This window comes from Mustela erminea, chromosome 6 (assembly GCF_009829155.1).
Source record: "Mustela erminea isolate mMusErm1 chromosome 6, mMusErm1.Pri, whole genome shotgun sequence".
Classification (NCBI taxonomy): domain Eukaryota; kingdom Metazoa; phylum Chordata; class Mammalia; order Carnivora; family Mustelidae; genus Mustela; species Mustela erminea.
Genome location: NC_045619.1, coordinates 21649754 through 21674857, shown reverse-complemented (window position 1 = coordinate 21674857; position 25104 = coordinate 21649754). Strand labels below are relative to the sequence as shown.

General features: G+C 36.9%; 1 protein-coding gene across 18 annotated transcripts in view; it reads right to left on the bottom strand.

The window, feature by feature from the left end:
• The window catches only part of ANKS1B (ankyrin repeat and sterile alpha motif domain containing 1B), a 1111154-nt gene that overhangs the window by 461306 nt on the left and 624744 nt on the right, over nucleotides 1-25104 (bottom strand). The window contains exon 1 of one of the 18 annotated variants that reach the window (XM_032346669.1): nucleotides 10050-10085. The exons of the other annotated variants lie outside the window; for them this stretch is intronic. The gene's annotated coding sequence lies outside the window, so the exon portion shown is untranslated. Of the gene's footprint in view, nucleotides 1-10049; nucleotides 10086-25104 lie in introns of those variants that run through there. 18 annotated transcript variants of the gene reach the window in all.

Below are 25104 nucleotides of genomic sequence, written 5' to 3'. Positions count from 1 at the left end.
TTTGCAAATGATATACCCAATTAAAGTTTAGTATCCAAGATATATAAAGAATTTATAAAACTCAGTACCCCCAAAATGAATAATCCAACTAAAAAATGGGTAGAAGACATGAATAGACATTTTTCTAAAGAAGGCATAGAGAGGGCCAACAGACACATGAAAAGATGCTCAACATAACTGATCATCAGGGAAATACAAATCAAAACTATAATGAAATACTACCTCACACCTGTCAAAATAGCTAAAATCAATAACACAAGAAACAACAGGTGTTGGTGAGGATGTGGAGAAAACTGTTGGAGGGAATAGAAACTGGTGCAGGCACTGTGGAAAATAGTATGGAGGTTCCTTAAAAAGTTAAAAATAGAACTACCCTATGATAGGTGTTTACCCAAAGAATACAAAAGTACTAATTTAAAAGGATACATGTACCCCAATGTTTATGGCAGATTATCTGCAATAGCCTAATTATGGAAATAGCCCAAGTGTCCATTGACTGATGAATGGATGAAGAAGATGTGGATGTTATGGAGTGGAATATTATTCAGCCATAAATAGAATCTTATTGGAATGGAATGGAATGGAATGAAATATTGGAATATTATTCATTCATAAAAAAGAATGAAATCTTGACATTTGTAATAAAATACATAGAGCTAGAGAGTATTACACTAAGTGGAATAAGTCAGTCAGAGAAAGACAAATACCATATGATTTCATTTATGTGGAATTTAAGAAACAAAACAAATGAGTAAGGGATGAAAAAGAAGAGAGAGAGACAAACCAGGAAACAGACTCTTTACTATCGAGAACAGCTTGAGGGTTATCAGACAGAAAGATAGGGAGTTGGGTTAAGTAGGTGATGGGGATTAAGGAGTGCACTTGTGATGAGAACTGGGTGTTGTATGGAAGTGTTGAATAACCATATTGTATATGTGAAGCTAATATTATATTGTATGCTAACTAACCAAAATCTAAATAAAAACATAATAATTGGGGGTGCCTGGGTGGCTTAGCTGGTTAAATGTTTGACTCTTGTCAATCTCAGGTCACAATCTCAGGGTTCTGAGATTGAGTCTCTTGTCAGGCTCTGTGTTTATTGGGGATTCTGCTTGAGATTTTCTCTCTCCTCCCCCCTCTAAACTTCTCCTCCTCCCTCTCTCCCTCAAATAAATAAATAGATTAAAATAAAACATATAATAATGAAAGAATAAAATGAGCAATGATTACAACAAACAAACAAAACACCAGTTATGGTGATAACTTCAATAAAACAGATATCAAGAAATCCCTGTGGACCTGGAAAATGGATGGGCAAAACCAAATCAGGTGATAGCAACAAAATCCAGAACTGGATCTGCAGCTATGTAGCTGTAGTGGTGAAAAGAAAATGAAACTGGATGGATCCTGCAACCCATGAAATTGCCATTAGATTCTGATTAACCAAAGGAAAGGGCCCAGTACTAAGCAGGATGCCAAGCAATAGAATCTGAGAACAACTAGCAGAACTTGAAAAAAATCCTGCAAAAAGACAACAGGAAGCAGCTTAAGCCCTTGAGAATCTCAGGAATATCCAATAAAGACATGCTTTTAGTAGGGCTAGAGACAGTCTGAAGAAAATTTTCAGGAGCAGAACCTAAATTGAACAGGGTAAAAATATCAGAGACCTCAAGGAGAAAAAACATTTTATATAATGGGCAAGTGGGAGTGGCATGGGAGGCAGTGGTCCAGAGAAGGGAGACCTTGGACATAGTAGTAGCAAAATACAATGTTAAACTTTGAGACTACTACTATGGAAAGCAAAGTGAATGGAGTTCTGGAGAACACCAAAGTAATGATAAATCTTTCTTAATCAAGCAGAGAAACTCTCCTATTTCTCAATACTTCATGGTAAGAACAAAGGAGAAAGTCCTTGAGCAGTGAAACGGGTAAAATTATTCTCATACGGTATGGCTCATGCCTATTCTCATATAGCAACCTCTTCTGAATGAATATTTCAGGACATCTCTTCTCATTGAACATGGTAAATAAAAAAGGATTTTAATAGAACTCCATTTAAAGACATTATAAGAAAAAGAAATGAAAATGAATGTTGAAGAGTCAATAAAAACAAATAAAAAATGTGACCCCGGGGCCCCTGGGTGGCTCAGTGGGTTAAAGCCTCTGCCTTCAGCTCAGGTCATGATCCCAGGGGCCTGGGATCGAGCCCCACATTGAACTCTCTGCTCAGCAGGGAGCCTGCTTCCTCCTCTCTCTCTGACTGTCTCTCAGCCTATTTGTGATCACTCTCTCTGTGTCAAATAAATAAATAAATAAATAAGATCTTTAAAAAAATTTCCTAAGAATGAGTATTCTGTTAAAAAAAAAAAGTGGCCCCAAGGAGTTTGAAAACTGCAACTTTAAAATTAAAAAGTATTTTTAATAAATTAAAATCATCTAAGATCTGAAGGAAAAACCTCTATGATAAGTAGAGGCTCAGATATGAGATGCCTGGTCATTTCCTTTTCTTTATCCCATTCACTCCGTACAATTCAGTCCTAAAGTCATTAGATGAGGAAAAGTGAGATGCATCCATACCTTCAGTGGAGAATGGAGATTTGCAGTGACCCAGAGTTGAGAATCAGGGCTCAAAGAGGGTAATGGTGGTGTCCATGTTTGGGGCAATCCAGAATGGCATGTTGGGGTCCATGCAGGGTTAGGAGGGTGTCCACATGTGGAGTAGCCCAGTATGGAGTGTTAGTGTCCACCTGGGAGTGGGAAAGAACCTATGAAGGGGGAATGGCCTGGCGGAAGGAATCAGCAAAACAAGGAGAATATCCCTGTAGAGAGGTGGTCTAGGGTTGTCAAAACCATGAAACAGGGCAAGGAAAATGTCCCTGTCCAGAAGAGAAAAGTGTTCATGCATGGAGTAGCCTGGCATGGGATGTCAAAGCCCAATCAGGGAAAGGAGCATGTACAGCAATGGCCTGCTGTAAGGTGCAGCCCCAGGAGGATGAGCGGGGTGTTTACACAGAGAGATAAACTGGTATGGAGAATCAAATTTCAGTCAAGGGGAGAAAGCTGTCTGAGTGGTGAGGATGCGAATCTGGGAGATTTGTTATTTACAGAGAGGTTAATAAAATAAACAACTACATGGATAATGGGAGCCACATTTCTTACCAAACAGTTTAAGGGAGAATTTTTAAATATGAAGAGGAAGAAAACTAGAGTGAACCTATGATATTAGATTGGAATTGGAGATACCAATGTTTTCAAGATACATAAATAAAAAGAGATGTAAATATGTATTTGTGTGTATATGTATTTATACATATAGATTACCTACCTCTGTCAACTAAGAAGGTGTGGGAAATTGAAATCCCAGTAGCAGTAAGTAAAGCCTACATTTTGGCTTCTAAATATATTTTCCACTCAAATCAACAATGGTCCATTGAGAAATTACTATAATATGGCCAATGAAGGGAAGGTGTAAGATGAGCCTGGAACCTTGTGCCAAAAAGCAAAGAAGTACTCAGAGTGATGATGCATGTTAGGAGGATAGAGAAGCCAGATTGGCTGGGCTCCAACTGTTTAGACTGAGGACAATTTTAGGAACAAAATAAGTTATGACAGTTAATGGGTTATAACCTATCAGATAAAATAGGAACACATGAGCCCATAAAAATATATAAATAAATGAATGATTTAAAAGTTTGATTAGGAATGAGAAATTTAAATAATTTCAATGACCTCCCCATAAAATACTTAATTATAAAGTGAGAAAGTAACACTGCAGTGAAGAATTCTGCAAGGTGCTATCCTAATCAAATCATCAAGAAGAACATCACCAATAATATAGCAAATAAAAATCTTGGCCCACCTGATAGGATGCAATGAGAAAAACATAGAATCACTTTTGAATTTTCCTGCCAAAGATGCATAATCTAAATCTACTCAGGCAGAAATATGAGATAAAACCCAATTTTTTGAGACTAAAGAGACATGACAACTAAATGCAACATGGTATCCTCAGCTAGATTCTCTTCTCACAGAAATTATTACTGGGGAAAGTAGGAAAACCTGAATGAGGTCTGAAGAATAGATGGTAGCAATGTATTGATGGTAATTTTCTGATTTTGTTCCATTGTGGTTGTGGAAGAACGCACGTTCTAGCATGGTGTAGGAAATGCCATGCTAAAGTAGTATTTCTCTAAGTGTTGTCCAGGGATGCTTGGGGTCCCCAAGATCTTCTCAGGGGTTCCATGAGATCAAAACAATTTTCAGACTAATACCATGACATTTATTTGCCCTTTTCACTCTCATTATCTCATGAGTGTGCAATGGAGTTGTTCAGAGGTTACATGATCTTTCCACAGTGGAAATGGGTGATGACTCTTAAGGTCTTGCTGTAGGGACTGGCACACTATCACTTCTCACATCTACTGACAGAATAAAGTCATGTGTCTGAGCCTAAAGTAAATGGAGTGGGAATATAAATGCCACGTACTGTACTGCAGTACAGTGTAACAGGAAGAAAAGGGAGTGAAGAATTGAGAGCAGTAATCACTTCTACCACAGAATACCTCTAATGTTTCCCTTTTAAAAATGATGCTTTCTCTAATTTTTGGATACATATCATTTATTAAGTTAAATACTTTCTTTCATATTCCGACTTTGCTGACAATTTTAATTATAAGTGAATATTGAGTTTCTGTCAAATGATTTTCTTCACCTATTGAGTTGATGATGTAGTTTTTCTCCTTTAATCTGTTAGTGTAAAGAACACATTTTCTTATGTTAAACACACTGGATATTAATGGGATGAACTGGCCAAAATGAATTTTCCTTTTATTTGTCCCACTAAATTTGGTTTACTAGTACTTTGTTTAGGACTTTTGCATCTACGTTAATGAATGAAACAGGCCTGTAGTCTTTCCTTTCTTATACTATGTAGTTTTGATATGAATCTTACTAGTGTCATATGAACTAGTTGGAGAAAATTTCTACTTTTTCAATTTTCTACAGTGGTTTGTATAAGATTACAGTGTCTGTTTCTTTCTTTTCTTTTTAATTTTTATTTTATTTTATTTTTTTATAAACATATAATGTATTATTAGCCCCAGGGGTACAGGTATGTGAATCACCAGGTTTACACACTTCACAACACTCACCATAGCACATACCCTCCCCAATGTCCATAACCCAACCACCCTCTCCCGACCTCCCCTCCCCCCAGCAACCCTCAGTTTGTTTTGTGAGATTAAGAGTCACTTATGGTTTGTCTCCCTCCTGAGCCCAACTTGTTTCATTTATTCTTTTCCTATTCCCCCCCCCCCCCCCCCCCCCCCGCCCCACCAGGTTGCATCTCTACTTCCTCATATCAGGGAGATCATATGATAGTTGTCTTTCTCTGTTTCTTAAGAGCTATATTTAATTTACCTTTAAAATGATCTGGGCTCAGACAGAGGATCATAGGAGAAGGGAGGGAAGAATCAAACAGGAGGAAACCAGAGAGGGAGACAAACCATAAAAGACTTTTAATCTCAGGAAACAAACAGAGGGTTGCTGGAGGGGAGGAGGTTGGGAGGGATGGGGAAGCTGAGTGATGGACAGTGGGGAGGGTGTGTGCTATGGAGAGTGCTGAGAATTGTGTAAAACTGAAGCATCACAGAACTATTCCCTTGTAACAAATAATATATTATATCTACTTTTAGGTGTATAAAAATTCTGTTTCTGATTTTGTATAGCAGTTTTTATTACTTTTTCATTCATTTCTGTTCATTACCATTTCCTTTTTCCTACTTTCCTGGGTTTTTTCTATCATTTCTTATAAAAATTTCTTTAATTTGTGTTTAGCTCATTAGTCTTTAGCATTTATTACTTTCTAATATAAAGATTTAACATTTCTAAGTTCCACTTATGCTGCTTTCACCATGTTTGATATTTATATCTACATTTTTATTTAAATATAAGCATCTTTAAGTTAGAATTTGGTGTCTCATTTTTCATGAGATATTTGGAATGTATGTATTTAAATTCACATTGTGATGGGGATATATATGGGAGTCTTTAAAATGTAGTATATATGGATCTGAGTCTTTGATGTGCATTGAAACTTGCATATAGCCAAGTTAAAATAGATTTTTATCAATGTTTCATGAGAATAGCATGTATTCTCTAATTGTTGAGTACCAAGCTCTATGTATTTTCTGTATTTTCCTAGATTAAGTCTATTAATTGAGCTGTTAAAATATTCCATTAATTGAGGTATGTTGAAATCTCCCTGTTTTAGTGGACTTGTGATTTTTCCTTCTACTTCTATTAAATATATATATAGCATATGATGCATATCATATGCATAATCTTTAAGTATGTATATTTAGAATTTATATATTTCTCTGGTGAATTGAACATTGTAATATTCCATAGTGACTTTTTTTAAAAAAAAGATTTTATTTATTTATTTGACACAGAGAGAGAGAGCACAAGTAGGCAGAGAGGCAGGCAGAGAGAGGGGGTGAAGCAGGCTCCCTGTTGAGCAGAGAGCTTGATGCTGGACTCAATCCCAGGATCCTGAGATCATGACCTGAGCCAAAGGCAGAGGCATAACCCACTGAGCCACCCAGGTGCCCATTCCATAGTGACTTTATAACCTGGAAACACCTCTAGTGTTAAAGTCTACTTGGCTTGAAACTGATATAGTTACCCAATTTTCTTTGAGCTAGTATTTCTCAGGTATAACTTCTTTCATCTTTCCTTCCGTGTGTGGGGCTGTGTGCCCTTAGCTATAGCTGTGTCTGTTTTAAAGAGCAAAAATATGGATTTTATTTTCCTACCATCTAAACAACCTCTTCATTTTAACTGGTGAAATTAGCAAATTTATGTGGATTTTGGTGGTTACATATTTCAATTTTGTTCTACTACTTTATGTTTTGATATCTATTTATCTTTCATATTCTTTTTTCATTTCTAGTCCCTTTTTTGTTCTTTTTTTCTCATTAGTATTTTTCTTATATCTTGGAATTTATGTCATTTATTTTTATTCTTTTGGTATACTTAAAATTTTACCATACATTTTTAATTAAACAAAGTCTGAAGTTTAACAGTACCTTATCCACCCACTTCCTCAACAATTTTAAGATTTTAGATCACTTGAAATTTACTTGTTCTCTAATAAATGCTGTTCTTAGTGTTTTAATTCTGTTTGTTAACTTTTCCAAATCAGATATTATTATTTTATTCAGACTATTTTTATTTTAATTTGCATATATGTTTACTGTCTTATTTATTCACTATTACTTCCTCAGAACATCTTGAGATCATTTTCTTTCATGAAGTAACCTTTGAGATTTATCTTTTGGAAAAAAAAAAGTCTTGGTGGTAAATGCTTTCAGTTTTTCAACTAAATAACTTTATATTACATTTTCATTTATTAAAAATAAGGTTTTTAAAGTTCACAAGACTTTTTTAGACTGATGATTATTTTCTCTCATACTTTGAAGATATTATTGTACTTTTGGCATCTATCATTTTCTTGATAAGCTGGCTATCATTACACCTATGTTTTTTGTTGCAGGTGACCCATCATTTCTCTACTTGCTTTGAGAACCTCTTTTGTATTTTTCAATTTCATAATAATGCATCTTAGTGTGGATTTCCCTTTCTTTGTCTTGTTTGAAATACACTGTGTGTCCAGGACCTTTGATTTCATGTTTTAACAGTTGTGGAAAAAATTCAGCCATTATCCATCACAAAGCTTCCTATCCTATATAGTCTTTTTATTTCATCCTGAATATCTGATTAAGTGCATGTTACCCTTATTATTCCATCTTTCATATCTTTTCATGTCTTCCTCATTTTTTGCCTCTTTGGCTCTCTGTGCTACACTTTGGGCAATATCTTCAAATTTCTCATCCAAGTTACCAATTCTTTCTTCATCTCTGCCTAATCTGCTATTTTGAAATTCTGTTCATTTAGAATTTTTTTTTTTAAAGATTTTATTTATTTTACAGAGAGAGATTACAAGTAGGCAGAGAGCAGGTAGAGACAGAGGGGGAAGCAGGCTCCCTGCTGAGCAGAGAGCGCGATGCAGGGCTCGATTCCAGGATCCTGAAACCATGACCTGTCCTGAAGGCAGAGGCTTTAACCCACTGAGCCACCCATGTGCCCCTCATTTAGAATTTTTAAAAAGACTTTATTTATTTATTTGTCAGAGAGAGAGAGAGCGCACGAGCAGACAGAGGGGCAGAGAGAGAAGCAGGTTCCAAGCTCTTTGCTTAGCTTGGAACCTGCTTCTCTCTCTGGTCACTATGAGACCCAATCCCAGGACCTTGGGATCATGACCTGAGCCGAAGGAAGATGTTTAACTGACTGAGTCACACAAATGTCTCTCATTTAGAATTTTTTAAAAAATTTCAAGTGTTATATTTTTCATATTGAGAAATGCCATTTATTTTTCAAATTTGCCTGCTATTTACTGATAATCCTTGTTTTTACTCATCTTTGTGATTGGGCATTTAGTTTTTGAAATATAACTTCTAAATTTATTATTGTTTTATTTCCTATTTTCAGTAACAATGCCTATAGTGACTGGAAACTAGATATGTATTTGCTTTTTTTGATGATACCTACTTACAGTGATTTGCTATTTAAGGTGAATAGAAGTAATTTATTGTTACCTCACTACTTGATCTTAATCTATAAAACCCTGTCATTTCCCTCCAGAGAGACTTAATATTTGCCTTCAGTTTCCCTTGACTCAGCCTCCTAACTTTAATCACTGAACCAGGGCACAGAGTCTAAATAGCAGTGCTATTATTGACATATGCACTCAGAGAAATATTGACTTTCTTGTCTTCTAATACGCATTTTAGAGAGCAAAGCTTGTTAGAGCAGGCAACATCTAAAAGAATGTCCGGTTCAGAATGTATTTGTTCTGTTGCAGAAAGATAACTCAGAGCACTTCATCTGCCTTGTAGTAAATTTTTTTTTATTATAAAAAGTGTATTCATAAAGATTTCAGTTAAAAAAAATCCAGTTAAGGGGCACCTGGGTGGATTGGTTAAGTGTTCAACTCTTGATTTCAGCTCAGGTAAGATTTCAGGATTTTAAGATTGAGTCCTGTATTGGGCTCCACACTCAGCACAGAGTCTCCTTAAGATTCTCGCCCTCTGTCCCTTTCCCCCACCACTCCCATCCCACTTGTATATGCTCTCTCTCTCAAAAAATGACATTAAATTAAAAATCCATCTCATTGTGACTCTTTAACTGATTTTACCCTACTAAATTAGGTAGAATTAATAATAAATTGCTTTGCCATGCATGTTAGCACTTTGTAATATATGACACACTATATAAATCAATAAATAATCCTGAGTATTACATAAATGAAGAAGCTTACTATAATTATGAACACAAAGCAAATCTTTTTAAAACTAAGATTCCCCTTAAATGTGTATTTATAAAGAACACGAAAGAAATTCATGGAGTTTTGGTAATTTTTAAGCATTCTAATTGCTCTAGGATATTCAGAAAAATGATAATCATGTGAAAATAATCTTAGGTTTTATTTTGTATTTATATCCTAAATCACTAAAGAGAACAAGGAGCGAAGATGGTGGAGAAGTAGCAGGCAAAGGCTACTTCAGGTAGCAGGAGATCAGCTAGATAGCTTATCTAAACATTGCAAACACCTACAAATCCAATGGGAGATCGAAGAGAAGAAGAACAGCAATTCTAGAAACAGAAAATCAACCACTTTCTGAAAGGTAGGACTGGCGGAGAAGTGAATCCAAAGCGACTGGAAGATAGACCCCGGGGGGAGGGGCCAGCTCCCGGCGGCGGCGGAGCAACGGAGCACAAAATCGGGACTTTTAAAAGTCTGTTCCGCTGAGGGACATCTCTCCAGAGGCTAAACCGGGGTGAAGCCCACGTGGGGTCAGCATGGCCCCAGGTCCCGCAAGGTCACAGAAGGATTGGGGGTGTCTGAGTGTCGCAGAATTTGCAGGTATTAGAACGGGTAGCCGGCTACAGAGACAGAGCCGAGGAGTGAGCTTTCAGCTCAGGGTTACCTTGAACGGGTCGCAGCCTGGGTGAGCTTAGAGCGTGGCGGGAGGCCAGGGAGACGGGAGTTATGGGGCGTTATTCTCTGAGGGTGCACTGAAAAGTGGGGCCCTGAGCGCTTGGCTCCTCTGGGCCGGAGACCAGGAGGCCGCCATTTTCATTCCCATCCTCTGGAACTCTACGGAAAGCGCTCAGGAAACAAAAGCTCCCAAAAGCAAACCCGAGCGGATTACTTAGCCCAGCCCCTGGTAAGGGCGGTGCAATTCCACCTGGGGCAAAGACACTTGAGAATCACTACAACAGACTCCTCCCCCAGAAGATCAACAGGAAATCCAGCCAGGACCAAGTTCACCTACCAAGGAGTACAGGTTCAATACCAAGGAGAGCAGAGGAATTCCAGAGGAGGAGAAAAAAATAAAGCACTGAACTCATGGCTTTCTCCCCATGATTCTTTAGTCTTGCAGTTAATTTAATTTGGTGTTTGTTTTTTTTTCCAATTTTTTTTCTTCTGCTGCTAAATTTTTAAAAAATTTTACCCTTTTCTTTTTTAACGTTTTTTTAACTAGTTTATCTAATATATATATATTTTTTCTTTTTAAATATTTTTTCTTTATTCATTTTCTTTTTTTAATTTTTTTTTTTTTTCTGAACCTCTTTTTATCGCTTGCCTCCCCCCACCACGATTTGGGGTATCTTCTGATTTGGTTAAAGCGTATTTTTCTGGGGTCTTTGCCACCCTTTTAGTATTTTACTTGCTCCTTCATATACTTTTATCTGGACAAAATGACAAGGCAGAAAAATTCACCACAAAAAAAAAGAACAAGAGGCAGTACTGAAGGCTAGGGACCTAATCAATACAGACATTGGAAATATGTCAGATCTAGAGTTCAGAATGACGATTCTCAAGGTTGTAGCCAGGCTCGAAAAAGGCATGGAAGATATTGAGAAACCTTCTCGGGAGATATAAAAGCCCTTTCTGGAGAAATAAAAGAACTAAAATCTAACCAAGTTGAAGTAAAAAAAGCTATTAATGAGGTGCAATAAAAAAAATGGAGGCTCTCACTGCTAGAATAGATGAGGCAGAAGAAAGAATTAGTGATATAGAACCAAATGACAGAGAATAAAGAAGCTGAGCAAAAGAGGTACAAACAGCTACTGGACCATGAGGGGAGAAATCGAGAGATAAGTGACACCATAAGACGAAACAACATTAGAATAATTGGGATTCCAGAAGAAGAGAGAGAGGAGAGCAGAAGGTATATTGGAGAGAATTATTGGAGAGAATTTCCCCAATATGGCAAAGGGAACAAGCATCAAAATCCAGGAGGCGCAGAGAACCCCCCCTCAAAATCAACAAGAATAGGTCCACACCCCGTCGCCTAATAGTAAAATTTACAAGTCTTACTGACAAAGAGAAAATCCTGAAAGCAGCCCGGGAAAAGAAGTCTATAACATACAATGGTAAAAATATTAGATTGGCAGCAGACTTATCCACAGAGACCTGGCAGGCCAGAAAGAACTGGCCTGATATATTCGGAGCACTAAACAAGAAAACATGCAGCCAAGAATACTATATCCAGCTAGGCTATCATTGAAAATAGGAGAGATTAAAAGCTTCCAGGATAAACAAAAACTGAAAGAATTTGCAAACACCAAACCAGCTCTAAAGGAAATATTGAAAGGGGTCCTCTAAGCAAAGAGAGAGCCTAAAAGTAATAGATCAGAAAGGAACAGAGGCAATATACAGTAACAGTCACCTTACAAGCAATACAATTGCACTAAATTTATATCTCTTAATAGTTACCCTGAATGTTAATGGGCTAAATGCCCCAATCAAAAGACACAGGGTATCAGAATGGATAAAAAAACAAAACCCATCTATATGTTGCCTTCAAGAAACTCATTTCAGACCTGAAAACACCTCCAGATTTAAAGTGAAGGGGTGGAAAACAATTTACCATGCTAATGGACATCAGAAGAAAGCAGGAGTGGCAATCCTTATATCAGATCAATTAGACTTTAAGCCAAAGACTGTAATAAGAGATGAGGAAGGACACTATATCATACTCAAAGGATCTGTCCTAACAATTTTAAGTATCTATGCCCCTAATGTGGGAGCAGCCAACTATATAAACCAATTAATAACAAAATCAAAGAAACATATCAACAATAATACAATAATAGTAGGGGACTTTAACACCCCCCTCACTGAAATGGACTGATCATCCAAGCAAAAGATCAACAAGGAAATAAAGGCCTTAAATGACACACTGGGCCAGATGGACATCACAGATATATTCAGAACATTTCATTCCAAAGCAACAGAATACACATTATTCCTAGTGCACATGGAACATTCTCCAGAATAGATCACATCCTCGGTCCTAAATCAGGTCTCAACTGGTATCAAAAGATTGGGATCATTACCTGCATATTTTCAGACCACAATGCTCTGAAGCTAGAACTCAATCACAAAAGGAAATTTGGAAAGAACCCAAATACATGGAGACTAAATAGCATCCTTCTAAAGAATGAATGGGTCAACCAGGAAATTAAAGAAGAATTGAAAAAATTCATGGAAACAGATGATAATGAAAACACAACAGTTCAAAATCTGTGGGACACAACAAAGGCAGTCCTGAGAGGAAAATATATAGTGGTACAAGCCTTTCTCAAGAAACAAGAAAGGTCTCAAGTACACAACCTAACCCTACACCTAAAGGAGCTAGAGAAAGAACCAGAAAGAAACCCTAAACCCAGCAGGAGAAGAGAAATCATAAAGATCAGAGCAGAAATCAATGAAATAGAAACCAAAAAAACAGTAGAACCAACCAATGAAACTAGTAGCTGGTTCTTTGAAAGAATTAATAAGATTGATAAGCCCCTGGCCAGACTTATCAAAAAGAAAAGAGAAAAGACCCAAATAAATAAAATCATGAATGAAAGAGAAGAGATCACAACTAACACCAAAGAAATATAGACCATTATAAGAACATACCATGAGCAACTCTACGCCAACAAATTTGTCAATTTGGAAGAAATGGATGCATTCCTAGAGACATATAAACTACCACAACTGAACCAGGAAGAAATAGAAAGCCTGAACAGACCCATAACCAGTAAGGAGATCGAAAAAGTCACCAAAATCTCCAAACAAACAAAAGCCCAGGGCCAGATGGCTTTCCGGGGGAATTCTACCAAACATTTAAAGAAGAACTAATTCCTATTCTCCTGAAACTGTTCCAAAAAATAGAAATGGAAGGAAAACTTCCAAACTCATTTTATGAGGCCAGCATCACTTTGATCCCAAAATCAGACAATGATACCATCAAAAAAGAGAACTACAGACCAATATCCTTGATGAACACAGATGCGAAAATTCTCACCAAAATACTAGCCAGTAGGATTCAACAGTACATTAAAAGGATCATTCACCACGACCAAGTGGGATTTATTCCAGGGCTGCAAGTTTGGTTCAACATCCGCAAATCAATCAACGTGATACAATACACTAATAAAAGAAAGAACAAGAACCATATGATACTCTCAATAGATGCTGAAAAAGCATTTGACAAAGTACAGCATCCCTTCCTGACCAAAACTCTTCAAAGTGTAGGGATAGAGGGCACATACCTCAATATTATCAAAGCCATCTATGAAGAACCCACCACAAATATCATTCTCAATGGAGAAAAACTGAAAGCTTTTCCACTAAGGTCAGGAACACGGCAGGGATGTCCATTATCACCACTGCTATTCAACATAGTACTAGAACTCCTAGCCTCAGCAATCAGACAACAAAAGGATATTAAAGGCATCCAAATTAGCAAAGAAGAAGTCAAACTATCACTCTTTGCAGATGATATGATACTATATGTGGAAAACCCAAAAGACTCCACTCCAAAACTGCTAGAACTTATATAGGAATTCTGTAAAGTGTCAGGATATAAAATCAATGCACAGAAATCAGTTGCATTTCTCTACACCAACAACAAGACATAAGAAAGAGAAATTAAGGAGTGAATCCCATTTACAATTGCACCCAAAACTATAAGATACCTAGGAATAAACCTAACCAAAGAGGCTAAGTATCTATACTCAGAAAACTATAAAGTACTAATGAAAGAAATTGAGGAAGACACAAAGAAATGGAAATGTGTTCCATGCTCCTGGATTGGAAGAACAAATATTGTGAAAATGTCTATGCTACCTAAAGCAATCTACATATTTAATGCAATTCCAATAAAATGCCATCCATTTTTTTCAAAGAAATGGAACAAATAACCCTAAAATTTATATGAAACCAGAAAAGACCTCGAATAGCCAAAGGAATATTGAAAAAGAAAGCCAAAGTTGGTGGCATCACAATTCCGGACTTCAAGCTCTATTACAAAGCTGTCATCATCAAGACAGCATGGTACTGGCACAAAAACAGACACATAGATCAATGGAACAGAATAAAGAGCCCAGAAGTAGACCCTCAACTCTATGGTCAACTAATCTTCGACAAAGCAGGAAAGAATGTCCAATGGAAAAAAGACAGCCTCTTCAATAAATGGTGTTGGGAAAATTGGACAGCCACATGCAGAAAAATGAAATTGGACCATTTCCTTACACCACACACAAAAATAGACTCAAAATGGATAAAGGACCTCAATGTAAGGAAGGAATCCATCAAAATCCTTGAGAAGAACACAGGCAGCAACCTCTTTGACCTCTGCCGCAGCAACATCTTCCTAGGGACAACGCAAAAGGCAAGGGAAATAAGGGCAAAAATGAACTATTGGGATTTCATCAAGATCAAAAGCTTTTGCACAGCAAAGGAAACAGTTAACAAAATCAAAAGACAACTGACAGAATGGAAGAAGATATTTGCAAACAACATATCAGATAAAGGGCTAGTGTCTAAAATCTATAAAGAATTTAGCAAACTCAACACCCAAAGAACAAATAATCCAATCAAGAAATGGGCAGAAGACATGAACAGACATTTCTGCAAAAAAGACATCCAGATGGCCAACAGACACATGAAAAAGTGCTCCACATCATTCGGCATCAGGGAAATACAAATCAAAACCACAATGAGATACCACCTCACGCCAGTCAGAATGGCTAAAATTAACAAGTCAGGAAATGACAGATGCTGGTGAGGATGTGGAGAAAGGGGAACCCTCCTACACTGTTGGTGGGAATGCAAGCTGGTGCAACCACTCTGGAAAACAGCTTGGAGGTTCCTCAAAATGTTCAAAATAGAACTACCCTACGAACCAGCAATTGCACTACTGGGTATTTACCCTAAAGATACAAACGTAGTGATCTGAAGGGGCACGTGCACCCGAATGTTTATAGCAGCAATGTCTACAATAGTCAAACTATGGAATGAACCTAAATGTCCATCAATAGATGAATGGATAAAGAAGATGTGGTATATATACACACAACGGAATACTATGCAGCCATCAAAAGAAATGAAATCTTGCCATTTGCGACGATGTGGGTGGAACTAGAGGGTATCATGCTTAGCAAAATAAGTCAACTGGAGAAAGACAACTATCATATGATCTCCCTGGTATGAGGACGTGGAGATGCAACATGGGGGGTTAAGGGGGTAGGAGAAGAATGAATGAAACAAGATGGGATTGGGAGGGAGACAAACCATAAGTGATTCTTAAATCTCACAAAACAAACGGAGGGTTGCTGGGGGAAGGGGATTTGGGAGGGGGGTGGGGTTATGGACATTGGGAAGGTTATGTGCTATGGTGAGTGCTGTGAAGTGTGTAAACCTCGTGATTCACAGACCTGTACCCCTGGGTATAAAAATACATTATATGTTTATAAAAAATAAAAAAATTTAAAAATTTAAAAAAGAGAATAAGGAGCTAAACTTCAGTAATGTATGTGGTTGGTGTGGCTCAAAAAGCTCATCAGAAATATTTAGGAGGAATGTTAACTATTTTTTGTTCATTTATAATGCAATTATATAAACTTTGTGGTAGTTTATTTATCTGCCTTGTGCTGTTAGTCATAGAGCTGCCATGCTTTGGTTGATATGTTCATTTATATCCAAATGTTAAGAATGTCTTTTCATGTTACATATATACTAGATACAAGTATGAATTAAACAAATAAAAATGAGCCACAGAGACAACTATAAGGAGTTCATATTCTCTTAATTCCCTAAGGTTAAAAATTGATTGAAGTTCCCAAAGATATGTGAAATGAATTTAAATAAATACAAATTCCATGCTTATTTCAAAAACTACAAAGACCAAGATTAAGATTCCATTACTAGGTAATGGGAATCAACACTTAATGCCTCTTCTATGTTCACGGTAATTCTGTCTCATAGGTCAATCCTCACATAAATCTCTGAAGTAGGTATTATTATCATCTATTAACTGATAAAGAATAGCTAGTAAATATATGAGGCAGTGTAGGATATAAATCTGGCTAGTCCAAAACCTGCCTCTTTCCATTCTATTACAAGGTTTTGTGCTTATGGTTTACCCCAGAATTTCCTATGGCATTAGCACATGTTGTACTGAGACAGTACAGGGAAAGCAAGAGGGACTTAAGTCCTATAAAACCACTTGTCGCAGGCAAGGGTTAAAGCTTCTATACTCAGAGACCTACCTCCTTCTGAGGAAGAGAACAAATGAGAGACAATAGCCATCAAGGAATAGTGGTTGTCTGGGCAAAATTGGAAGTAACAAATTTAAAGCCGGTTTGCACAGGTATTTCTATTTTCCAGGAGCCCTAAAAGAATGTTGACCATGAAAAAAGGCATCATGACTGTCTGTGTCCACTAAAAAGTAATTACCATAAGATAATGACCATGGGACTGAAGGACACTTCCCCACTCCCTGCCCTTCACCCTGTGGAAAAGTGCCTTTATAGCTTTGTATGCTACCCCTTCTGGGACTGAGCTTTCTTTCTTGTTAGCTCCCTTGTATACAAGCTATCTCTAATAAAGTCCACCTGTTTTTTTTCTCTTGAAAACAGCATTCATTTCTATAACACTGGGACGCAAGAACCTGGTTTGGGGGTTCGGTAATACTGTCTTAGTATTATTGGAGTTGGAAACACACCCAGTGGTTCCCTCTTCAGGTATCAGCAGTGACCTTTGGGTACTTATTCTGATTGCAAAATTAGCCCAAAGATCATTGCTATGCTTAACTGATACATGGCTTCGGATCCAGCATGCAATAAAATTCCCTCCTCTGAACAACTTAAGATCAGCAACTGCCTTTCTGAAAATGCATCCAGGTAAACTCTGTTCTTTCTTGGGCCTCTTAGTCGCACACTCTGCCAAACTCAGTATTTAATGCAGAAGCCAGAGGCTGCTGGAGTTCTGGCAGTTCCTGGACCAGAACAGACCAGGCTGTTTGGCTCTGATTTCAAACATTTATAATCTTTTCTCTTGCTCCCTTTGCTCAATATAGGAGAGAGGCTATCAGCCAATTTCCCCACCGTTTATAGCAAATCCCAAGGCTCCCTCGTTTCCAGCTGCTAAGCTGCCTGGGCAGACTGTATTACTAAATTATTGTATCTTTTTGGTAGAGTGCCTGATCTGTCTTGGCATGCACTTTGCATTGAAAGAAGCTCCTGTTGCAAGCAAAGGAAGCTAGCTACATTCACCCTTCCCACACGCCTTTCCTCTGTTACCCTCAACCACTAACTTCTTTGTTTTCTGTGTATAAACCAAGTTCATAGGGGCAGTTTCTCATCTATCTCTGACCCCCTAGGGAGTTAGGGATTTCAAAGGGAGTTCTGTGCTAGGAGTAATTCCCATAGCCTAGAGCCAGATGAATAAATGGCTTATAGTGAATAACTACATTTGGAACCAAGAGGTTTTGTTTCTCTCTTACCAAAATGTATTTCTTTGTAATACTGAAGTCACTGTAACCATGTATTTTCCTAAATAGAAGAGACTGTATTGAGGGAAGAGAGGAAAGAACCCCTTTAGCCCAAGACTATTGTTTTGAAGTGTGTAGGTCCTGGTTTTAACTTACTTTAAAAATGATTTCTGTTTTTAATACTCTCCCAACTGATTGTGGAAAGTGAAACAATGAACTGCCCTGGAGAAATGAAACGAACAAGTAAAAAAGTAGCTCTATAACCTTTAAATTAGAAAAGCAATTTCATAATATAAAAAGGGTAGACATTATTTTTAATTGTTCTAAAATGAATAATCACTCTGACTTGATTTTTAAAAGCCCTATCTTGAATTTGAATTCAAAGTCACCCAAACATCCTCAATAAAAGCTCTGGCATGTAATGCATTCATATGTATCCTGTGAGTTTCTATTCCTGCAAGCAATGAGCATCCTAAATTTTTCTCACATGCATCCCAAGAGATGTCTCATTTCAAAAGAGCAGGAGAGTCATCAAAAGTGTAATCCTATTAACAAGACACATCACAGAAAATATACAGAAATGTTAAAGATAAATTACATCTAGCAAGTTATGTTTTAAATCAACACTGCTGTTGCTATGGCAAGAAATATTTCATGTAAAATAAAAATCCTCTATAAGGGTTTGGTGCTATAGCCATGGCAACGATGGGATGATGACTGCAGTACTGCTTAACTCTGCTAATATTCCCATCTGACTCAGACAGAACTAGATGTGCATTAAATGCATGTAAAATGGTCTAGAAAATCGATCATTTATTGCTATTTTTCATGTGATTCCACAACTGACTAAAGAAGACATTGAAAAAAATAACAGCCTAAAAAAAGATCTCTGTTTTGTTTTATTTTTAATTTTTTTTTTGGAGTTTCTTATGGTCATGGAGAGCTGGAGAGCTCCATTATAGTTTAAGTGTTGGTAAATGGCATATTCAATAGTAAAACATCTCACAGGTTTTAGGTTGGGGGCATCATGTAATTTTCCACAAGGAAGAAAAAAAGGAAATGTAATCAAATTGCAATTTCTACCACTTAAACACAGAAAGGGAAATATTAACTTAAAGTAAGAAAATATGGAAAGCAGTGTTCCAGCTCTGCAGAAAAGAAGGCAATTCTAATTTCTCTCCCCCTAGCCTCTTAAATCCATTCCAAATAGGTTTTTGTTCCATATTTTCCCACTGAAAAGTCCCTTGTCAATGTCAGCAAAATCTCCACATTACTAAAATGAACATTTTTTAATCCTCATCCTACTCGATCTGCCAGCTATACAATTAATACAGATAATCACCCTTCCCATATGAAACAGTTTCATTTTGCTCTTAAGATGCCATACTCTTCTGGTTTTCATCCTGTCTCACAGTCTGCTCCTAATCGTTCCCTTTGCTCATTCCTCCTCATCTCTCCATGGCTAAGCACTGAAGTGGCCCAGGGCATGGGGTTGACCTTCTTTCCCTCTCTGTGTACATTTATTCCCTTGCAGTTTCATCCAGTTTCAGGGCTTAAAATATCACCTAAACAATGATAACTCCTGCATTTGTATTTTCTACATGATTTCTCCCCTTAACTCCAAAGTTGAATATCTAGATACTTTATTTTTTTTAAATATATTTTTTAAAGATTTTATTCATTTATTTGACAGAGCGAGATCACAAGTAGGCAGAGAGGCAGGCAGAGAGGCAGGCAGAGAGAGAGAGGAGGAAGCAGAGAGCCTGATGCTGGGCTCTCATGACCTGAGCCAAAGGCAGAGGCTTTAACCCACTGAGCCACCCAGGCACCCCTGAATATCTAGATACTTTACAGTCATTCTTATGCCTCATTTTTCTCTCACACCCCACACCCAATTATACAGTGAATCCTCGTGGCTCTACCGTTAGGGTATACCTGTAACCTTTCTATTTTTCACTCACCTTTACTCTGGGTTACGGCCATGGTCCCCTAGCTGGCTTCCCAGGTTCCACACTGGTACCTCTACAGATAATTCTCAACACAGAAGTCAGAATAATCCTAGTAAAACCAAATCAGCTCAAAACCCCTCTGCTCAAAACTCTCCATTGGAAACTCAATTCACTCTAAGAGACACTTAACACTAGTCTATGAGGCCATACATAATCTCACCACAATTCTATAACCTAAGCTCCTAGTACATTCCTTTTCACTTACTTCTATCTAGCTATCGTTTTCCCCTTCTATTACTTCAACATATTAGGCATTCTTCTGTGTCACTATCTTTGTACTTGTCATAGTTCCCTCTGCCTGGGCCTGTCTTCCCTTAGGAAGACACATGGCCCTCTCTAACATGCTCTTTAAATGTCTAGCACTAATGAGGCCTTACTTCATTATCTTCTCAAGGAGACCTCCATAAATCACTCTGTTTTAAATGGTAACTTATCCTTATCCCATTCCCTGCTTTATACTTTCTTCATGCCACCTATCAATATCAAAAACAGGTATTTTACTTATTTATGCTGCTTTCCTCCAACTAAGCTCCAGGAGGGTAGAGATTCTTTTTCTTCTTCTTCTTTTTCTAACTGCTGTATCCAGAGATTAAAACAAAGATTGGAATATAGTAGATAATCAATAAATACTCTCTGAATAAATTAATGAAATATATATATATAAACACACACACACACACACACACACACACACACACACATATATATATATATATATTTGCATGTGAAGAACAATACTAGAGTAATATTCACCTTACTGTTAATAGTGGTTAATAAAATAATAGGGGCACCTGGGTGGCTCAGCTGTTTTAGCATCCAACTCTTGGTTTCAGCTCAAGTCATGATCTCAGGGTCCTAGGATTGAGCCCTATGCCAGGCTCTGCATTTAGTGGGAGTCTTCTTGAGGATATCTTTCCCTCTCCCTTTGCCCCTCACCCCTCAAATAAATAAATAAATCTTAAACTTTTTTTTTTTTTAAGATTTTATTTATTTGTCAGAGAGAGAGCGAGCACACAAGCAGGCAGAGTGGCAGGCTGAGGTGGAGAGAAGTGGTCTTTTATAATGGTTTGGAAGGTATGTGTTATTTTACTTATTACTTTTTTTTTTAATATTTTATTTATTTATTTGACAGACAGAGATCACAAGTAGGCAGAGATGCAGGCAGAGAGAGAGGAGGAAGCAGGCTCCCTGCTGAGCAGAGAGCCTGATGTGGGGCTCGATCCCAGGACCCTGAAATCATGACCCAAGCTGAAGGCAGAGGCTTAACCCACTGAGCCACCCAGGCGCCCCTACTTATTACTTTTAACGTTAACAAGACTTATCTTCAGATCTATTTCCTTCATTTATCAAGAATATCTTTTGATTTTTTTCTTTCTCAGTTAATTTTTCTTTCACTCAGTTTCTCAGTTGATTTTCTCACTGAATGCTTATAGGTGCTAAGCACTTTATATGTGTTATCTGGCTACACTGCCACACAACTCTGGGGTAATATGTTATTCCCATTTCATAGGCGAGGAGCCTAATATTTAGAAATGTTAAATAACTCCCTAAGGTTACACAGCCACTAGTTAGTGGAGCAGCATAGGAACCACGTAATTATGCTCTTGACTGCTAAGCCATTTTGCATCCCAGAAATAAGGAAATTAGCATACCTATCTCATTTTTCCAAACTCTCTGCCTTGCCAAATCATATCAAAATAATCTGGGGTTTTAGATAAAATGTCTACACTTTATTATATTCTATTTTGTATCTTTTTTTTTAATTTTAAAATTTAAAAAAAATTTAAAAAAATTTTTTAAATTTTTTAAAATATTAACATTTATACTGTTTTAAAATAATATTGAGAATCATTATTTGAAAATATATTCTACATCTTACAAGTTTAATTTTATATCCCAGAATCTTTTATACTGATATTTTCCTTGCTCATTAATGAGATTTGTATTATTCAGCTCTTAACCAACTAAAATATATCTGTGAGCAATTATTTCAAAAGGGTTGGGTATTTTCTAAAGTACATCTCTGAAAATGATTTACCTCTTATGATCTTGCACACCTTGGCCAGGCACATAATTCTTAAATCTAGAGTCCTAACCCATTTCTCCAAAAACTCTATAGATCCTTTTTTATTATCTTCTGGATGCTTAAAATTAAAGAATGTCTGATAACAGATTGAATTTTATTCCTTTGTAAGTAGTCTGCTTTGTTTTGGTAATGTCTATCTAGATTCTTCTAGGAATTTTCCCTTATTTTTAAAATTATAAAATTTCAAAATTTCCCAGTATAAATCTGATTTTTTCAGAAATTATAATCATATTCATTACATCTGGAATTTAATATTCAAGTTTAGCTCAGGAAACTTTTCTTCTATTTTATTTTATTAATTTTTTTATTGTTATGCTTTTCTGAAATCTCTATATCATGTGCATATTGGATCTCTTGGATTTTTCTTCTATGTTTTGTCTTTTGTAATTTTTCTTTTTTTCTTATAATTTTTATTTCTCTGTAAATGTCTTATATCTGCTGAATATCTTGAGTTATTCTTCTCCACTCAGGTTTTACATGATCCATGTATTTTTATTGCCATTATGGTTTTAATTTGACAAGAATATTGTTCAACTAAAGCCTTTATAATGTTGACTCATCATATATAACTGCTTATTTTGGTTTCACATAACATTAGTCTGCTGAGTCTGGTGAATACTGTTGAGATCCATTTTGACATTAGTAGTTTGGAACACTTTTTTCTTAAGAGTAATTTTATTTTATAGGATAGCATTGTTTTGATTCTTCAGAATAAGCTTCCTTTTTTGAGGTATCATTTAATATACCTAGTTATTTTTCTACTTACTCACTCTTGCAGAAGAAAGTCTTGACTTGTCTACTTTGGAGAATTGGAATGAGTTTTGTCAGAGATTGAGGGAATCTTTTTTTCCATCTTTAGGATCCAGAGGAAGGGAGAACGGAAGATAAACTGCCAGGGCTGCCATATGGCACAACTCTGGGACCACTGCTGACATGGCGCAAATATACATCTTGCAGCTGTGTATGTTGGTGGCCCTGTTCAGTGAAGTTTCACTTTTTAATTTAGAGCAGGGCTCTCCAATAGATTTTCCCATGATAGAAATAGTCTATGTCTGTCTTGTCCAATATGGTAGCTACTAGCCACATCGAGCTATTATGCATTTGAAATGTAGGTGATAAAAATTAAAAATTGAATTTTCAATTTCACTTAATTTTATTAGTTTAAATATAATTTTATTTATTAAAAATATTTTATTTAGGGGCGCCTGGGTGGCTCAGTGGGTTAAGCCGCTGCCTTCGGCTCAGGTCATGATCTCGGGGTCCTGGGATCGAGTCCCGCATTGGGCTCTCTGCTCAGTGGGGAGCCTGCTTCCCTCTCTCTCTCTCTGCCTGCCTCTCCGACTACTTGTGATTTCTCTCTGTCAAATAAATAAATAAAATCTTTTAAAAATATATTTTCTTTATTCATTTGAGAGAAGGAGAGAGGGAGAGAGAGAGTGAGAGCTGGGGGGAGCAACAGAGGGAAGAGCACACTTTCTGTTGAGCCTGGAGCCCAATGTGGGGTTCAATTCCAGGATCTGGAGATAATGACCTGAGCCAAAGGTCATTTAACTGACTGAGCCACTGAGGTGTCCCTAAATTTAATTTTAACAGTAACATGTGATAGTGGTTATTGTTAAAGGCAAAGCAGGTCTAAAGCAGTGGTTTTCAAAATGTGGTCCCCAGATCAACAATATTAACCTCTCCTGGTAACTTATTAGAAATCCAAATGCTCAGGCTCTGCTCTAAAACACCATGGGTGTGGGGCTTAACAATGGTTTAACAAACCCTCCATGTGATTCTGATGCACATTAAGAATTAAGAACTACTGGTCTATACAACATGAGTTAAGAGAGAATCAGAACTAATAGGAGTCAAATCAGTGAATTTTCTCTCTGTTCCAGTGTTTCTTTTCTGTCTTTGAGGTTAGCAGCCAGGAATTAACTGGGACAGTGTCCTCATTCTTTACCTGTGACAGTTGTCCTCATTAGGAGCCAACTGTGACAATGTCTCCCCTAAGTGTAAGTCTGGAGTGAACTTGTCATTGGAAGCTTGCTTGTTGATTTTTGGCAGTTAGTGTGCTCCCAGGGGCACTTGGTAGGATTCAGTGAGACCTCCTCATGTATGTTTTTTTATTCTTACCCTTAATTTCATCAATCTTCTCTTTTTACTACTTTAGTGAGTTGTTTCTTTGCATATGAGGAAGCATGTGTATATCATATGTCTTCATTCTTCACTTTGCCTTCTATCTTGACAAACTCTTGAAGTACTGACATGTAAATGTCACCCATTACCTGTTTCCCTTGCTGATATAGATCTATTTCTCCTTATTTTTATATTTGTTGGTCATTCCTGAAGGGATATGGAAGGAGGTGAATCAGAATAGGGCATTCAATTTCCTGCTTTTCAAAGAAGTCTCCTGTATCCTTATTGATACCTCACTTTTTCATTTAATTCTACAGTGCTCACTTAAATGTATAATCTCATTTAATCCCCAAAACATTCCTCTGGTGTGAGCCTTATTATTCTTATTTTACAGGTAAAGAAACAGGCTTAGATGGTTTCAGTCATCTATACAAGAAGAATGGGTAGAGTATCTACTTTGTAAGGGTCACCAATATGCAGAAACTGATGGCTAACGTTTATTGGATCTTTATTATGGACTATTATATTAAATGCGTCATATTCAGTACCTTAATTTAAGTCTGATGACAACCTTATGAAATCTATATTATTATTATTTTCACTTTACAGATGATGGGGAAGCCTAGGGAGGTTAAATTACTTGTTCAACTTATACAACTGATCAGTAAAATTGCCAAATTTAAGGTCCTGGTCTGACTTAGAGTCTGTGCGCTTATGGGCTATGCTATACTGTTTCCTTAGCCTGGAGACTAATCAAATGGCATGAGCAGTGTAAAGAATATTACGTTTTCAGAAAGCTTCTTCATATAATCATTTATCACACAGTGGGATGTTTTATTATTTATTTTCTACACTACTCCCAAGTTCAGAGTCATGTGATCAGTAGTTAAAAGGCAGAAACACGTAATCTGCTGTAATTTTAATCTATTGCTTATTTTCTATTTTGACTAGAATCCCCAAAATGATATAAGTCCTGACTTCTATGTTC